The following is a 17,286-nucleotide window of genomic DNA, read 5'->3' as shown; positions in this document are numbered from 1 at the left end:
TGAAAAAAAAAAAATAATCTGAAAATATTGTGATCATGCATAGCCCATTGGAGATAGGAGTGAGCAGCACAAAGGCCTGTCAGTACCATGTTATTACCATTGCTCCAGATTTTTGTGTGATAAATTTGTGCTTGAGTTGCTCTGTTTCCAACTAGGCCTCTCAGATTGGGAAAAAAAAAAAAAAAAAAAGGAAAAAAAAAAAAAAACCAAACCAGTATTATTTGGCAATAAAAAATATTTAAAAAAAATTGACTTGCTCCAAATTAGGCCTTTTAGCTTATATGACTGTGCTTTCCTCATGTTTTTAAAATCTACTTTAATAATTGTTCCATCTTTTGCTTTGTTCTTTGTTCACAGCCTACATGCTGACACAGTACCAGTTTTGTTTCCAAAAGAGGAGTTCACAGAATTACAGTGTCTGATCCAACTATCTGCTCTGATGATCCTCACTGGACCATGTAGGTAAAATTCAATAAACCCTATTTATATCCACACTACATCTGTAAAAGTATTCAGCATATTGGAAAACATCTGGGTTTTGGCAACAGTGCTCACATTGTGGAATCAGGATCTTTTGGAATTTATGGACTCTAATATCGTTAAGACCCTGAAACTTTTTGATGAGTTTTATTGTCAACAGAAGCACAAAAATAGACTGTGCCATATGTCACAATGTGTTTGGTATTCTTGCTACATCTGTTTTAAGTACTTGCAGGTGCTGGCAACAGGTGATACCCATCATTCCTGTGGGGTAACTCCAGTAGCAGCTGCAGTGGTGAAAATTTCAGCTTAGGCACAAAACCCAGCAGAGAAATTGAATGAGTTCTGGAGCAGATAGTAAACCTTGAGCTTCTTGTTACTACAGCCACACAGCTACCAGAATAAGAGCTAACCAGGTAAGAGCTAGGCTGAACAGGTTTACCTGCATGAATAATTCAGTTTGCTATAGAAGAGCTGTGAATCCAATGATTTATATTCCATTTCTTGAAAAGTGTATTTTTCCTTTTTGTTTTGATATGCTAGTTGCATTTAGTTTCAACAAGTCACCTCCCTCTGAGCTAGCAGACCTAGGCAAAGGACTAAATTGTTCTGATTAAATTGCCTGCATTTATTGTCTCTTGAGTGCTTTGTCCCTTGTATGCTATGCTGTTTTATGTCTCAGTTGCAGTGGCACTTAAGATGATTCACATGAATTGGTAAGCTGCAGGGTTTATGTCTACATTATAATCGGTGTTTCTTTTGCATTCCTTACACTGTAAAAGCTCTACCCTGGTTTGCATTTCTAATTTTATGGAATTAGCTGTAAACTTGGGTGTGTAGAGTGGTTTAGATGGCCTGTATTTACACATGCTGGCACAGTCTCTGCACATAAGAAACAGCTCTCCTCACATTCTCTTTTGGAACTGTGACATTGAAAGTTTATTGTGATTGTTTCTGGAACATCTTGAGATTTCATTCACTCAGTTCTGTCTGCAGAAGGTTTTTAAGTCATCTCAGTGAAGCATCTTCAGAGTGTGCTGGCTGAATTTTTTATGGCTTCAGTTTTACAACAGGTGCCTCAAATGAATCCTGTAACAATGTTTATACCTGATTTTTTTTATCCTGAAATTATGACAAGGTATATTGCATGCTGTTACATACACAGCTGCATTTCATGTTTTGTTGAGCACAATCCAGATTTCATTAGATGTTTTTCGGTATTTTGCAAAAAGCGAAAGGTTGTGGTTTGGGATTCCTTATTTATTTTCTTTTATTTTCCTAGGATGGCAGTATTTCTGTTAATAAAAACTGAAAACATATGTTTCCTGTTTGGTGGTGAAAATTAAATTGAAGTGATCATAATTCATAAATGTCTTGCTATCTCCAGAATGGAAAAAGGAGATTCATATTTTCTATTTTGATTATCTAAAGTCTTTCCCAGTTGTAACTGATGGATAGGAAAGCAATCCCAAAAGGCATTTATTATGCTGGAGAGGGTATCAAGTCTGAGGAAAATGAGAGAATATCTTTTTTTTAGGTGTCAGTGGCACAACTGTTCCATTGCAGAAAATTTTATAATTGATGCCAAATTTCAGGATACCTGAAAGAAACTAGAACTGTGCTCAGTTTAGTCTGAAAGGAAAGTAGTAAAGTATTTAAACTCATAAAGTTAACTTCTGTACATTTTGTTACTGTCCACGTCTCTCTTCCTGTACAGACATGTAATATTTATCACTTAGACTCTGATGTGACCATGTGTAAACAGTGAGCCAAAAAAGAAAGGTTAAAGCACCATATAATCCATTTTCAGAAAAGCCAGGGATTGATATCTGTTGTTTGGGGTTTTTTCTTGATAATAAATTAATGGCAACAAAGCCACTCATGCAAATAAATCTGATGGTTTGCTTTAGATTTACACTGTACTGTCATGCTACATCTTAAGGGATCATATCTAAAAGGAAATAATAAAGTAATGATCTTTATTACCCACAAGTGTGCAGAGCAGTAAACAGAATTTATCAGTTGTGCTGAACATGTTGCATTCATCAAAAGGAGCAGTATTATCTTGCTTAGCACAGATACCTTAGCTAGACTGGGCTGCCAGAATCTTAAAATTTTGCCTCAAATGCAAGGATGATTGTCACTATGATGTGCATTTGTCATGTAATGCAAGTAGTACTTGTGCTTGAGTAGCTTTCAGCAGAGCGCAGATCTTTGCAAAGGTTTTGGTACATCTTGGATCTCTAAAACAATTTAGAGCAATTGTGCAATTTCTAACACAATTGGTGTAACTTTCATATAATATAATGAAAGTTACATGGATACAAGTTCATTGATAATGTCTGATCTAAGAAGAGCAGGGTCTGGGAAAGTGGAAGCAAACACGAAACTGCACAATTCTCATCCAGGGGCATTTCCAAAGGAGTCTTTCTGCAGGTGACTCAACCAGGTCCAGCAGGAAGTCTTGCTGCCTGTTCAAGGCTGATCCAGGTCTTCTCCAAACAAAGATGGAAACATGAATTCTCTTTGGGGTGATTTTTATTTTAGATTGAGAAGCTACACAAAGAGAGAACAAACATACATTTCCATGAGAAAAGAGAAGAAGAGAGAGTCCCATTGTGTCACCCTCCCAGTACAGCAAACCATCCTGACCTGAGCCACAGGACTGGTTGCTCTCGTGTTTATGTTTATTCTTAAAAGGTTTGTATAGTAGTATATGGAGAAAGGTTTTTTAAAAAACCTAATTTTTAAAATGTTGCCAATAGGTAAGGCTTTATAAAGGGAAGGCCTTGATCCATGGCTCCAGCCTGTTACTTAGGCTAAGTAGGAGGGGGCTATGGGAGAGTGACTCAGCTGGAATAGGAGTACAGAGAGATGGACTCAGCTGGAATAGGAGGAGTGAGAGATGTGCTGTATGGTGGTGGGCTCACTTGGACTTGTTGTGCCTTCAAACTGTGTAAACTGATAACCTGCTAACTGCTTCAAAAGGCCGGGTTTTTGGCAATAAAGAGCACTCTTTTGCACCTGCCTGGGGTCTCTGCATCACTCATTACTACAACAGTAAAGATTAATTCATATTTGTTCATAAATTTGATTGTAAATATTTTAATGGATTTAAATATCTGCCTGCTTTGTGATATTGATAAAATCTACCAATTCAATCAGAAATTAACACCAGAGCACTGATGTCTGTTTTATAGAGTAATTACAAAAAAAATTTGCTCCTATATATTACCCCCTGAAAAATTATTCAAGCTCTTAATCCAATACTAATGAAAAATTGTATTTTAATTTATTTCTCTGTTTGTTTATTTATTTATCCACTTTGGTAGTAGTTTAGAGCAGAAGAGTAGATTTGACAAAAGGAAGGGTCATTTCAAAGCACATGCAGTCTGTGACTGTGGCTGTCATGCAATCATGCTGTAAACACTTGCAGTGTTTAATTGTCTATTTCCTTTGAAGTGACTTACAATGATGTAATTTCAGGAGAAACATCACAGCTCAGACTGTTGTGTGTCTGTGCTGGCGTGTTAAGCTAGCTACTCATCCATGAGGGTAAGGTACTATTATGCTTTATAAAGATGAATAATGGCCAAAATTAATTTTCTAGAAACAATTTCCTCTTTGTGTCTAGTTATTTCACCAATTCGATGCTGTAGCTATTGATGGTGAGGGGAGCACATAGAATGGGGTTCCATTTATTCATTCATAGCTACTTATTTATGTGTAAATAAATAACTTTAATTACTTGGAGGATAAATGTGACACAAACTAAGCGTTTGTAATTTTCCTCCTTAAAGAAAGTCTACTCTTTGTACTAGAATTAAATTTATAAGGATTTTTTATTTAAATGAAAGATGGAAATATTTGTGTGTTTAAACTTAAGTATACAAAATATAATTTTTCCCAGCTGAAACTCTCTCTAGGGTATAGTATAAACAATTATTCTTTCATTACGTGCATTAAAAACTCAAGTGAAGTGACTATGTCTGAGTTCCATTCCCTTGAAAAAACAACTTTTATCAACAAAGATCTTTCAATAACCTTTTTTGAAAGGAAGGCTATTAGTTAGCAGAATTACAAATTTTTATTTCCTCTGGCATTTAAGAAAAATCTCAGGTTTTTTTGTAATGCACTTCACCAGACAGGTCACATTTAAATTGTGAGGGCTGACTAGCTTGCAGCTGTAGGTGGTATGTGAAATGCAGACTTCAGGAAGAGCATGATTTCCACAACCACTTCAAAGGAAATACATTATAAATAAAGTACGTTTCTCTAGGGGCTTACAAAACCATTCTGTTTATAATTTAAATTACATTAAGCTAAATAAAATAGTACAGCAAAACCCCCAAGAGAAAAATACTTCATTTAAGTTTGAACATTACATTACTTCCATTAATTGCAAGTATTTTATTCTCTCTCTAATAGTTTATTTTTCATTGACTATATATAATTAAAAGTATTGTCATTGCAACAGGAGCAATTCTTTCCCATCTTGTGTTCCAAGCCCTTGTGTTCAGTAGATCACTCTGGTTTTATTTGCCTGCCTTCCTTCATTTCTCAGTGCTTTGTTACGGGTGACTAACGCTCTGAGCATCAGGCTGTGATAGAAGATTACCATCGCTGTGTCATGCATGTTCAGCTGTATCAAACTCCTGCTGGAACTGACTCTCTCAGCTCAGCCTGAAGTTTTGTATCAAAACAATGGAGGGGGTGAAGCTTTCTTCTGCAGGAATATTTTGGAGTATCCAAACTCATCCAGACTGTGCTGCTTGCTCTTTCCAGGGTGCTTGCATGGGTAACTGTTGAGCAGGGACTGCAACACAAGGAACAGAATCCATTAGTCTCTCTACTCCATAACGACAACTTGCAGGCAAGGGAGTCTGATAGGATATGAAGATAATATGTCTTATAGGAAACTATTGGAAAAGCTTAGTGAGCTATCTAATTGTAAGAGTGATTTATTCTGCCTTCCTTTTTCACCCCGTGACAAGACTTTACAGGCAGAACCAAATCAGGCTGTCATTCCTAAGAGCAAGGAGGGCAGTAAATCTGTGCTGCCAAGCTCTCTAATATTGACAGCTTTGCAGTATGGGTTTCTGTAGAGATAGTTTAAGCACATATAAGCGTACAGGAGCTGAAACAGGTTGTATAATAAAAACAGGCCAATCCCATATATGACACTTATTTCCACTTTAGAGTCAACTTTAAAAAAGCTATTAACTTCAAATTGATCCCTATTTAAGTCTAAAATATGCCTTTTGTTTCATAGCACTTAATTTCACATTATTAGAACTATTTTTACATAGGAAAAGAAATGTTTACAGCTAGATATTAACACTATTGAAGTATATAAAAAGAGGCCATACACATATTTTTCCATAATTTATAATTTTATTTTTTTAAGTGCTTTCAAAAAGCAGTCGTAATTGAAACTAATGCTGGATTGAATAAAAACTTTGTTGACCTGAGAGTGTCAAGTAGAGTAGCTAAACCTCGAGGAAAAAAGGTAGTACAAAATATCAAAGTTTAGACGTGTTTTCTTTGAACCAGAAGTTAAGTTTTATGAGAAAAGTAAAGAGACTTAGTCACAAAAGTCTAAACAAAAAAATTCTCCAGTAAATTTCTAAGCTTTTTCATTAACATTTAAATAAGATTACAGTTTTGCTGTATATACTAAGGAAATAGTTATTTTTCCTTTCTGCTTTACAGACTATTTTCCCTCCAATACTATTTGTTTGCAATTCAAAAGTAGCTTTTCTTCCTACTGTAAATGGCTGCCAGGTGGTTAAACAATGCAGGTAATGAACACTAATGAAATACCAAAGTTACTGCCCTGGGGCAAATAGGAGTTTTTCTGTATTATTTTTTAGCGTTCTCCAAAACTGGGCATACTGGTGGATGAAAAGCTGGATATGGCCCAGCAATGTGCTCTTGCATCCCAGAGAGCCAACCATATCCTGGGGTGCATTCAAAGCAGCGTGGCCAGCAGGGCAAGGGAGGGGATTTTGCTCCTCTCCTCCGCTCTGGTGAAACCCCACCTGGAGTGTTGTGTCCAGCTGTGCAGACCTCAGTACAGGGAAGAAATGAACCTGAAAATAATCAGGGCTGGAGTTCCTTTTCCCTGTAGAAAAGCTGAAAAAGTTGGGTTTGTTCAGCCTGGAGAAAAATCCAGGGAGACTTTATTGAAGACTTTCATTACTTATAAGGGACCTACAAGAAAGATGGGGATCGACTTTTTATCAGGGCCTTGAGATAGGACAAGGGTTAATGGTTTCAAACTGAAAATGGAGCAGCGCAGACTAGATATAAGGAAGTTTGGGGTTTTTTTCTTTTTTTCTTTTTTTTTTTTTTTTTTTACGATTAGGGTAGTGAACACTGGAACACATTGCCCTGAGAAGCTGTGCATGACACATCCCTAGAAGTCAGTCATCAAGATTCAAGTCTAGATAAGACTCTCAGCAAATGAAAGATGTGTGTGCTGGTTTCAGGGTTTATTGGATTAGATGACTTTTAAAGGTCCCTTCCAACATATTGTTCTCTGAATCTATGAAAGATATAAAAAATAATTTTCATTAGGGCATTAAACCTCACTATATTTTTTTTCTTTTCTTTTCTCTTATCCCTTTTGACCAACTTTACAGTAAATATATAATAATTTCAATAATTTTTAACCAAGGTATATTTTTATTATTTTAATAAGTTTAAGATGCATTTAAGATGAATATATCACCACATATTTAGTTTAGCTCTCTGCTTGGCATGGTTTGTGGTAGGCTGAATAAAAAGGTAGATCCTTAAAAATTGGAAACTAATTAAAAATTATTAAAAATTGGAAACTTCTGTGCAATAAGGTACATATTTCTGTAGGTATATGTATGCTTGAATCTCAAAAAAACTCAACAGACTAAGATGGTTCAGGCCATACTCTCAGGGCTGATTGCTTGATTATAACAAAGGAACAAAAGTCCTTGGAGAAATTCAGGTTGATAGCAAACATTGGAGACATGGCATGGGAGGGCAGCAGTCCCTTTGTCCCTTCTCCCAGCTCTCATTGCAGCTGTGTTCCCCTTGCATTGCCTGCCCCTCTCCAGACCCATGGGACACAAGGTGACAGTCGAGTTCTCCTTGCAAACCTTTGTGTGCAAGGACTTAGGGAGGAACTTGCAGTCATTATCACAGTGATATAATCTTAGAATTTCACTGAAATATTTATATTGTTGTCATAGAGGTGCATAGCCAAAGCAGTGAGGAGCTGTGGAATTCCTTTAATGAGGAGCTTTGAAGTGAGGATTTTTTTTGAACTTGCAAATTTGACTAGTTGAGCACTTAACTGTGCGCTCTGCCTTCATACACACTGCCACCCAACCACCAATCCATGCTCTGAATGACAGCAAGGCAGTAGATGGTCTGTTAGAAAATTTATTCAGAATACAAGTCATAGGCAAACAAAGTTGTAAGTCCCCTGAATCTGTTGTTTCACTCTAAATTAAAATCAGCCTTCAAATGGAAGATTACTGTGGAAAGGAAAATGTGTTAATTCCAAAATTTTGAAAAGTTTCATAACAAAATATTTTCAGTCTTCTGTATGTACAACAACACCTTGCTGGTCTGTTTTTCTAGTTACATTTTTCTGAATGACTGCTCTCATCTCATATTTGTGCTTTTCATATTGCCTCTCAAGATTTTATAGCACTGTCTTGAAATTACCCTTCAAATCATACTCTTTTTTTTATCATTTTGAACACTGTGGTGAGCAATTGAAGATGAAATACTGCAGCATTAAAGTCAGAAATACTTCAGGGTGCATTAAGTAACCTAAGTGTGTAAAGATGCAATGTAGAACATACTACACTTATACAGAGGCTAGCTATCTCTCTGTTGTTTTCTTTTTTATCCCATGTGTTTTGTGCATTGTGTGTCACGTGTTAGCGCCTGCTATGAAAATATTAATATTAGAAGATATCACATTGGAGGTGTCAGTCCAGCTGCAGTCAATAACCAATGTTGCTTTGAAACACAGAAAGCAGGAAGAAAGGAAATGGTCCAGACAAAGATGCTGCATTTGTACTGTTTCTCTTGGATTTTTCAAGCTTTTTTCAATTGTAGACACCATTATAAAACGGAGATCTATACCCCATTCCTGGGCACGTCATTTTTGCATGAGAGCTAGCGAGGTTCACAGTTGACTCTAGCAAGATGGTCATTGCTGATTTGTCTGGTGCTGGGGGAATTACAAAGCTTATGCTTTCATGCCAGTGTACATCTTCTGAAAAAATGCCTGAATGTCATTGGGACCCTCTTGCAAAAATTATCATACCCTAAGGTATAGTGACTCTCAGTGTCTGTCCCTATACTGATTTAAAGCTAACTTTGCATAAGAAAAAAAAACAAAAAACAAAACAACAAATAAGCCAAAAAACATTCTACATGTTCAAAATGTTTTAAAATATCTTTTTAGTGAGGATTTTGAATAGGTGGCTGTGACTGAAGCTCATTGTTTGAGAACAAATTAAGCAGGTACACTTAGACATGCACTGATACATGGTGTGTGAACAAAGACTTAGACTCTCATTCACTGTGACTACTTTGTTGGAGAACTTTGCAATACTTACCCTAGTGATTGATAGAAAAGAAGAAATTAATAGCATGCCTCTACATTTTTTTAGTTGTGGATATTCCATACCTTGTATTAATTTATATTAACAGGTTGCTTGTGTTGACAGACTGACACTAAGGAGCAGAACTTGGGCATGGTTGTGTTCTAGGTGTAAAATGGTTGATGTGTGATGATTCTTGAACCGGAAACCTTTCTCAAAATTAATCAGATTATTAATTTAATTAGTTAAAAGAATTGTTTTTTTTGCTTTGATGCTGATCTTATTTGATTTGTCTAAAGTGAAGTGAAATGTATTTTCAAGAACAGCACAACAAATTTGTGTTGTCACACAGTGGCCCAGAATATGTCCAAGACAAGGTTTTGCAGCACTTGGGAAAAATCAATAGAGAACTTTTTCAATGGAGAGCAGGGCATTCTGTGGCAAGGTGACAAGAACTCAGACTTGGTAACTCAAATACCCTCTGCTTTTATTTGTTAATGGCAGTCTGCCAAAGTATTTTCAAGATTTGTTTCAGTTTTTCTCTGTGCTCACTTTTTTAGCATTTGCCTCACAGTTTGAGCTGCTTTACACTGAGGGTGGCAGAGCACAGAACCTCCCAGGCAGGTTGTGGAGTGTCCCTTCTGGAGACATTCAAAACCAGCCTGGATGCATTCCTGTGTAACCTCCTCTGGATGACCCTGCCATGGTAGTGGCATGGAACTAGATGATCTCCAGAGATCCCTTCCAACCCTAACACTTCTGTGGTTCTGTGATTTTTCCACTGCTCTGTGACTTTTACATCATTCTTCTGATGTCCAGGGTTTCAAAGTCTTGTCTGTGATTGTAGACAGTTCCCTTTGCAATCTCTGGGTGGCAGAGCTGCAGGCAACACAGCTTGAGCTTCTCTCAAGAGAGAGCTTCTCAGCCTGCTGTCTGATTTTGAGGTGCACTTTGGGAACCACTTAATCTAAGATTCTTGCAGACTGAGCAGGATTGTACAAAGGGATTTGAGCAGCTGGAGGCTTGAGAGGGCTGACAAACATGTACTGGGCTGCTTATTGGCTGGCTTTTACCAGCTTGAACAACTTGTTAAACAAAGCTTGAGAAGCAACTTTTTAACACAGAATTTGACAGCAACACTTGTAAAAATGTGCATCTTCAAAAGCATTGAGCCAGATCTTCAGGCTGTGTTGCTCTGAATAATTTTAAAAGTGTGTCTTCTTACTTCCAAAATATTAGCAGACATTGCATGGTTAATAAGATCTAGGTGTACTGATAGGACCCTGAGGAAAGAAGCAAAAGGTATTTCATGTGGGAGCACCAAGATTGGCTTTGATATACTATATTGTTTTATTTGTCTCTCGACAGAAAAATATGTTGCATTGCACACCAAAGTATTCCCTACGGCTTCTTGTGGGGAGGATATAGGCTCTCAAGTTTCTGGTTTTATTTGTGTAAGCCAATGCCTCTTTGATGAAATGCAGTTTTATTTTCATCCCATGCATCCACTCCTAGGATTCCTTTTTTCCAAAGAGCAGCCAAAGTCGACCAATCATTATTATCTGTTTTCTTTAGGCATCTTTCTTTTGGTGATTATTTGATTATATGCCTAAACCCCAGTCAGGATTAAGAAAGATTTAAAGTGCTGATAATTTAATTTTCTTTTTACTCTTTTTATTTAATTGGGAAAAAATCAAAACCTAAGGATTAAGAATCCACAAATCCCACTTTCTCTCTTGCCAAGGTATTTTGCATATTCACAGGTTCTATTAGCAATTTTTCGGTTCTTTGTAATTGCTGAAGAAGCCTTTGGGACAAACTGTACCAAGTATCTACCAAAATTTATGAGGTTGTATAACGCATTAGTTGTCATTAAATGCTTAAATTAGATCCCTAGTGCACACATGTAGAATCACTGATTCTTGTAATATGTACCAACAGTTTTAGCTCTAAAAACTGTTTCTATTTCAGCTTAAGCTGTAATAGCCACTGTCATTAATTTCCTCAGACTGTTTCTCAGTACACATAGGGATTTGTACGAGATGGTCAATAGTTATTTTGGTATTTGCTGAGGTTTCTTCCTCTTTATAAAGATAGTTTTAAATTTTTTTCAATGTTTTCAGTGTGTCTGATGAGCTTTCTGCAATTTAAAGAAATTAAAAGAGCACATCTTAAACTGGGAAGATATGGTTGTATTCTTTTGGGCCTTGATTCCACTAATGCTGCCCATAGAATAGAACAATTCTATAGAAGAGGGTATGTTATACTGAAATAAAGAATCAAAGAAATAAAGCTGCAGACCTTCAAGACAAGGAGGTAGGGAGCCATCTGTAAAAGAGAAATGTATTTAGAAAAATTATTTCAAGTTGCTAGGATTCATTTTTAAGGGGTGAAAAAAAGAGAAACTATGTTATATTTAACAACACTTAGAGCAGATAGGACTTCACCTTTTTAAAGTCTGCGGAGGACCCCTGTATGCTAAGCTACACGGAATTTAATCTACCTTTGAAAGATGAAAGTTTGAGATGAGCCAGCCAGAATTTGAGCCTCAGCTTCCAGGAAGTCCAGGTCTTTCTACATTAGCGATTAGATCTCAAAGCTACTTTCTATGCTAAAAATCCCTCTAAATCATTGCTTTAAATACTTGTATGCAAACTGAATGGATCTCCATGAGGTGGTGAGAAGCTTCCATTATTTCAGTGTAGCGAACTAGAAGATCAAGAATCAGGTGTTTGAGAAAACACAAACTACTCTTGGTAGGTTTCTTCTTTGCCAGTCCTTTTTCATTTAGGACAATTTTTACAAGAACAAATAATACATTTATTTGGATTTATTTTCTAGATCGGTTTGTGGTATAAAGATCCCAAAATGTAAGGAAATATATTTATTTTATGTGAGATGCACAAATTTCCCTGAAGATTAATCAAAAGGGGTTCCTTTCTTTACCTATTTATGTAAACATACACTTGTTTGGGTTTTTTTTACATTTGCTCTCATAACTAAAAATTGTGGAATTCTGTTGTTCCATTTTTTATGGGGCTTGAATAAGCATATGATAATGGAAATACAGAAAAGCAGGTACATGGTCTGTTATTAACTGAATGATTTAAAAAGGCCGTGCTTTGTGTTCAGATTTTTAGTAATAGTATCATATAAACCTAACATGAATGAAAACATCTTTTTTCTTGAAATGTATGGTTCAATGTAATAGCACATTTTAATATTTATTTTTCATAATGAAAAGCTGATTTTTAAAATTGAAGCTACTCAGAGATATCAAATGATTTTTCATCAGTATTTTTTGTTTTAAAATTCTATTTTTTTTCATCCTGAAAGTATCTAGGGAAGTTAAATTTTCAACATGCCTTTTTTTTTTTTTTTTTTTTTTAGTGAAACTTTATGTTTTTGACAGTTTTCTGATCCAAAATATCAACTCAGTTGTGAATGAGGATTGGGTCAGTGAAGAGAAGCACATGAATTCTGAGCTTTGTGCTTGTGGGAGGGACATGAACCCAGGATTTTTCTGCCCCATTTACAGGGAGCTGAGACCAGCAGCAACAGTATTGCATTGGGAAAAACTGTGCATTATTTCATTTCCCACCTCTATGAAGATGTATGAAAAGTGGGGTGGTGGGGATAGTCCACTGTATGTGTTTTTCAATCTTTGTACACGTGCGAACACATCTCTTGGAAAAGCACGTGCATCTTGGCTGGCAGTGACTGAATGGGCTTATATGTGTCTCTCACAAATGTACTAGATCAAGGAAGCACAACATTTCTATGATACTGCTAATCTCCAAACAGCACAGGAGACTTTAATCTGCAACTTCTGATAGTGCTGAATAGGAAGCATGGATAGACTGTTGGAGGCTGCCAGCTCCGATGGGATCTTGGTAGCAAGGACTTGAGAACATCATTGTTTGACAGCAAGCACAGCACTCTCTTACTTTTTCAGAGGTGCAGATGTCTGTATCTGTTGCTATGCTCAGCCCTCCACAGAGGGCTGTAACAAGTGAGCTGGAGTGAGTATGGCCTAAGCTTCAGTATGATTTTAGAAGAGGTTAAAGAATTAACACAGATCAGCATTGCAAGGAAAAAAAATTCTACAAAATCAACATGCTGTATGCATATTCTGTTCAAAGCATGACATAGAGCAAGCTGACAAGTAACACAAGAGATAAGGTTGCTGTAGCACAAAAATTGCACAGAAGTACAGCTGTTTAATGTCACTCTGATTTCATGATTCTGTTTTAATAGTTGAAAAGTGAATTCTAGCATAATGGTCTTCAAAAGCCACTAGAAAAAATCTGCAGTAACAATACTGTATTCAGGGTCCTTCCCAATGTCTACAGTCAGGACTGGTAATTCTAAATGTGTGGGTTTTTTTTTTTAAATAAACTATTTTCTGTTATAAAGACTGAAACTGTAAAACAGTAGACCATGACTCAAGCCTCTTAATCCAGGGTTTTTTAGAAACCTTTTAAAATTTGGACCAAAATACGTGCTCTTATCTAATAAGTAATAGAGTTTGGAAAGACAAACCACTTATTGCTTTACACAGGACACAGTGATTGTTTCCTAGATGCTGCTCTCCATCTCTTTTAATGCTGTCCTCCCCAGAGCAGTATTGTAATATCTTTTGAATGTAGATTGATTAGTTATCACATATGCAAACAAACACACGTGGTGTTGTGTTCCATTTTGGAAGGTGTTACCTGAAGCAGTCACACTGATAAGTACAATAAAAAGTGTTGAGGCGAGAATGTGCTTGTCTTTTGTTTCTGTGGGAATTAATTCCTCATGTTCTGGCTAATTTCTAGGAAAATTTACTCTAATATCCATGCAATCAGTATCTCCATAGAAATTTCTATTTTGCCAACAAAGTAAAGTCACATGTTTGTAAAAAGCCCAAATCTCTAGAGGACAACTTGAAATATTACTCCCAGATGGATCAGCCTGAAAGATGCATTGCCAAAATGTAATCACATTTAGGGACCTGCCCATTAAGTGATACTGCCATTAGTGTTTGTGACATTTTTGTTGTGCAGATGAAAATATAAATCAGTATTCTTGTCACAATTACATGTCGTGTAACAGTGAAATCTCATTTTTATTTTGCATGACGTTTCCCCAGTAAATTGCTTTCCTTCAAAAACAAAGCTTCTGCCAAGCTCTTTGTCACCTCCTAGTCAGTCTGAACAGGGACAAGTAAATTTGTCACAGTGGAAGCTTTGGAAGGGTTTCAGGAAAATGGTAAGCAAATAGATATTTCTCACTGAGGTCATTGGCTGCTCATAAGCATTCAGGAGGGACAATCTTTGAATGAAGGAGGAAATTGCTTGATTTTCACGCATGGATAGGGATCAGAAACCTCCACCCTAGTCAAGAATTCTTATGTGTCTAGGAAAAATCTCTGATATACTATAAATGATGTTGCCACTCAGCCATTTAGGAGCCCATCTTCCACTAGATTTTAACCTTTGATGAGATGAAGATACACAACATTTGTAAAAAACAAAGTATTAAATAAGGGATATTTTCCGTGTTTATCAGTTTATCAGTTTTATTTAACATGTTTATCCATGTTTATCAGTTCTATTCTTGTTGTGTCTGTTGGAGCAATGTCACCTTTTAAATAAGAAAAATGCTAATTCTGGCTTCACATCCCTTCAGAATGAAACAGTATCTAAAAAGTACCTGTGTGAACCCTCCTCAGATTTTCCTCATAGACCAAAGTTATTACACATAGATAATGTGGCACATCCTCCTAACTAGCAAGGTTTTGAGACCATGACCTTCATTTTTCTCCAAAAAATTTCAGATAAGGGCAGAAGTTAAGGTTTTGTCCATGTAAAGCACAGCTCTTCCTGTTACTCTAGAGTAAAACACTGTCTGCATTTCAAAGTCTTAGCATTTTAGCATTTCTTAACTTTTCTAATCATGTTCCTACTTTTTTTTTTTTTTAATCACATTACTGCAGACATGCTTAATGAATTATCATGTGCTCACTACAAATCAAAACCTTCTCAAATGAGACACTGTATCTGTGTCCTGCTGTAAGCAATCTTTATATCCTGGTGTGGCCCATGTTTTCAGCCTTATTTTCCATCTTTTCAGTTCTGTCAGCCGCAGAGAAACACAGTTAATTAAATCATTGTTCTCTTATTCCCAAACAAAGACCCAGCTTTATTTTTTTTAAATCTCATATACAGTAACGTGTCCTAATTTTTATTGTCTATGTGAGATGGGGTCAAAAACAGTAAAAATAGTGGATGGGTTTTAGAAAAATCTGAAAGACATTTTGGGGTTTTTAGAGTAATTAAGTTGAGATACCTGTAATACTCTAAACATTGTTTTCCAAATGTTCTAATCCATGTGACTGTGAAGATGTGTGCCTCTGACTCTTTTTCTTGCAGACTTTTTTCTTTATAATATGTATAGAGCTATTTGGAAAGTCAGATTCTGTATTTTTCTATGCATCCAGAACTCTTCCAGGAACAAGTGGACATGTTCCAAAAGACCATATCTCTATTTAACCTCAGTTTAAACTAGTTATACCAGTGTTTAGATTAGCCTATCACACATACTTTTCGTTACAGATTAATTTCATGTGTGATTTAAATCTGGTTTAGATAACAGTTAAGTGATGTTTGTAGACCTTCTGATTCATGACTAGGACATTGTTTTTTCCCCTAAATAATACGTTATGCCAGCATGGAATCAAAGTAGCTGAGCCAAGGACTGATCCAAAGGTGGACTGACTTTGGATGAGTATGGAAGAAGGTGGGGAACTGTCTTGATTTCTCCTTATGTAGCATAAGCAGGTGCTGAAAACATCTATGATCTCATACTATGGAGAATGTAATCTCTTCCTGGTTTTACATAAATTAAGAAAACTGGACATAAATTCTAGGTTTGATACCTATTTTACACCAGGAAAAAAAAAATCCTCACAGAGAGTTGGTTTCCTCCTCAAACCTGGTACCTGCTATCCCATCTACTTTTTGTCTCTAAGCAATGAGCATTTACATTTCTTCTTAGCCCACGTGAGCATGATTGCCTTGGACTCTCTGTCACCAACCTCTTCAGGAATTTGCTGCTTTAATACCTTTGAGGGCCTATACTGAAATATATGCAGTGAGGGAAACTTTAGTGGGAACTAGGTCTCCATGTGGTGGGCAGCTGGGACAGTTAGTATAAACAGGCAAGCATAAATAAGTCCTTGATTTATAATGGCAGTGATGTATCCCATCAGGGAAAAAAAAGTTTCATAAAAATTCCAGTCTCTTATATAGGCTAAAAAATCACAAACAATCAACTTTTGTCCATATCATTGACATTTCTCAGTTTTACAGCTCACAAATACCTTTATTGCTTTCTGCACTGTATATTGCAAGAAATCTTCACCATGCATCTGTGTCTACGCTGATAGTATGAAAGTACCATGTACAAAAGGTGTGAATAGAAGACAGTTTGCTAAAACCAGACAGCAGGAAATCCTTAGGTCTCATCATGGTTTAGAGATTAGTTGGTTCCCTTTTGCTAAACTCTTGGTCTACAGCATTGGTACTTAAGGTAAGGAGAACCAGAGCATTTAAAAATAATTATGTAGGATCAGAGAATTGTTTAGGTTGGAAAAGGCTTTTAAGATCATCAAGTCGAACCATTAACCTGATATTTTCAAGTCCATGACATTATAATCCAACATATTAAATGCAAAAGCTGTTTTAAAAAAATCTGCAAATTAACACTAGCGGTTTAGGAATATCTTATCTTATGTGTATTACATCTCAAAGGTAAATTTAAAATTTTAATTACCAGGTTTTCCGTCTTAGCTTTCAGTTAGCAAGGTGAAAAGAACACAGTGGCATTGTGAAAGGTCCTGCAAAATATATATTGGTCTGTTTTCAAAATAGGCCATGGAGTATTTTTCCACCAGACTGTGATAAACTGGTGGCTATAGCTAGTGTAATCACTCGAGATAATGTGCCTCATATAAACACCTCACAGCTCACTTAGAATTGCTGGATCTGGGATAATTAGTGTTCAGTTCAAGTCAGCAGGCTACATCCACATGTACCAAAGTTCTCGGACAGGCTGCGCAGTCAGTGTGTTAACTGACCTTGGGCCTCACGTCACTGCGGGCGTCATTAACCTTCAAATCATCATACTCAAGCCTCGATGCCTATGGAACTGTTAAAGCTTC

At 36.5% G+C, this 17,286-nt stretch overlaps 1 protein-coding gene across 1 annotated transcript in view; it reads left to right on the top strand.

Moving 5' to 3' along the window:
• Positions 1 to 343: 343 nt before the first annotated feature.
• The window catches only part of CHRM3 (cholinergic receptor muscarinic 3), a 121,981-nt gene continuing 105,038 nt past the window's right edge, over positions 344 to 17,286 (top strand). Inside the window, exon 1 of the mRNA XM_041469906.1 lies at positions 344 to 458. The gene's annotated coding sequence lies outside the window, so the exon portion shown is untranslated. The remainder of the gene's footprint in view (positions 459 to 17,286) is intronic.

The sequence above is a fragment of the Pyrgilauda ruficollis genome, unplaced genomic scaffold, assembly GCF_017590135.1.
Source record: "Pyrgilauda ruficollis isolate IOZ18807 unplaced genomic scaffold, ASM1759013v1 scaffold24, whole genome shotgun sequence".
NCBI lineage: Eukaryota > Metazoa > Chordata > Aves > Passeriformes > Passeridae > Pyrgilauda > Pyrgilauda ruficollis.
The sequence above is the reverse complement of the archived record's forward strand: the minus strand, read 5'-3'. Positions and strand labels throughout refer to the sequence as shown.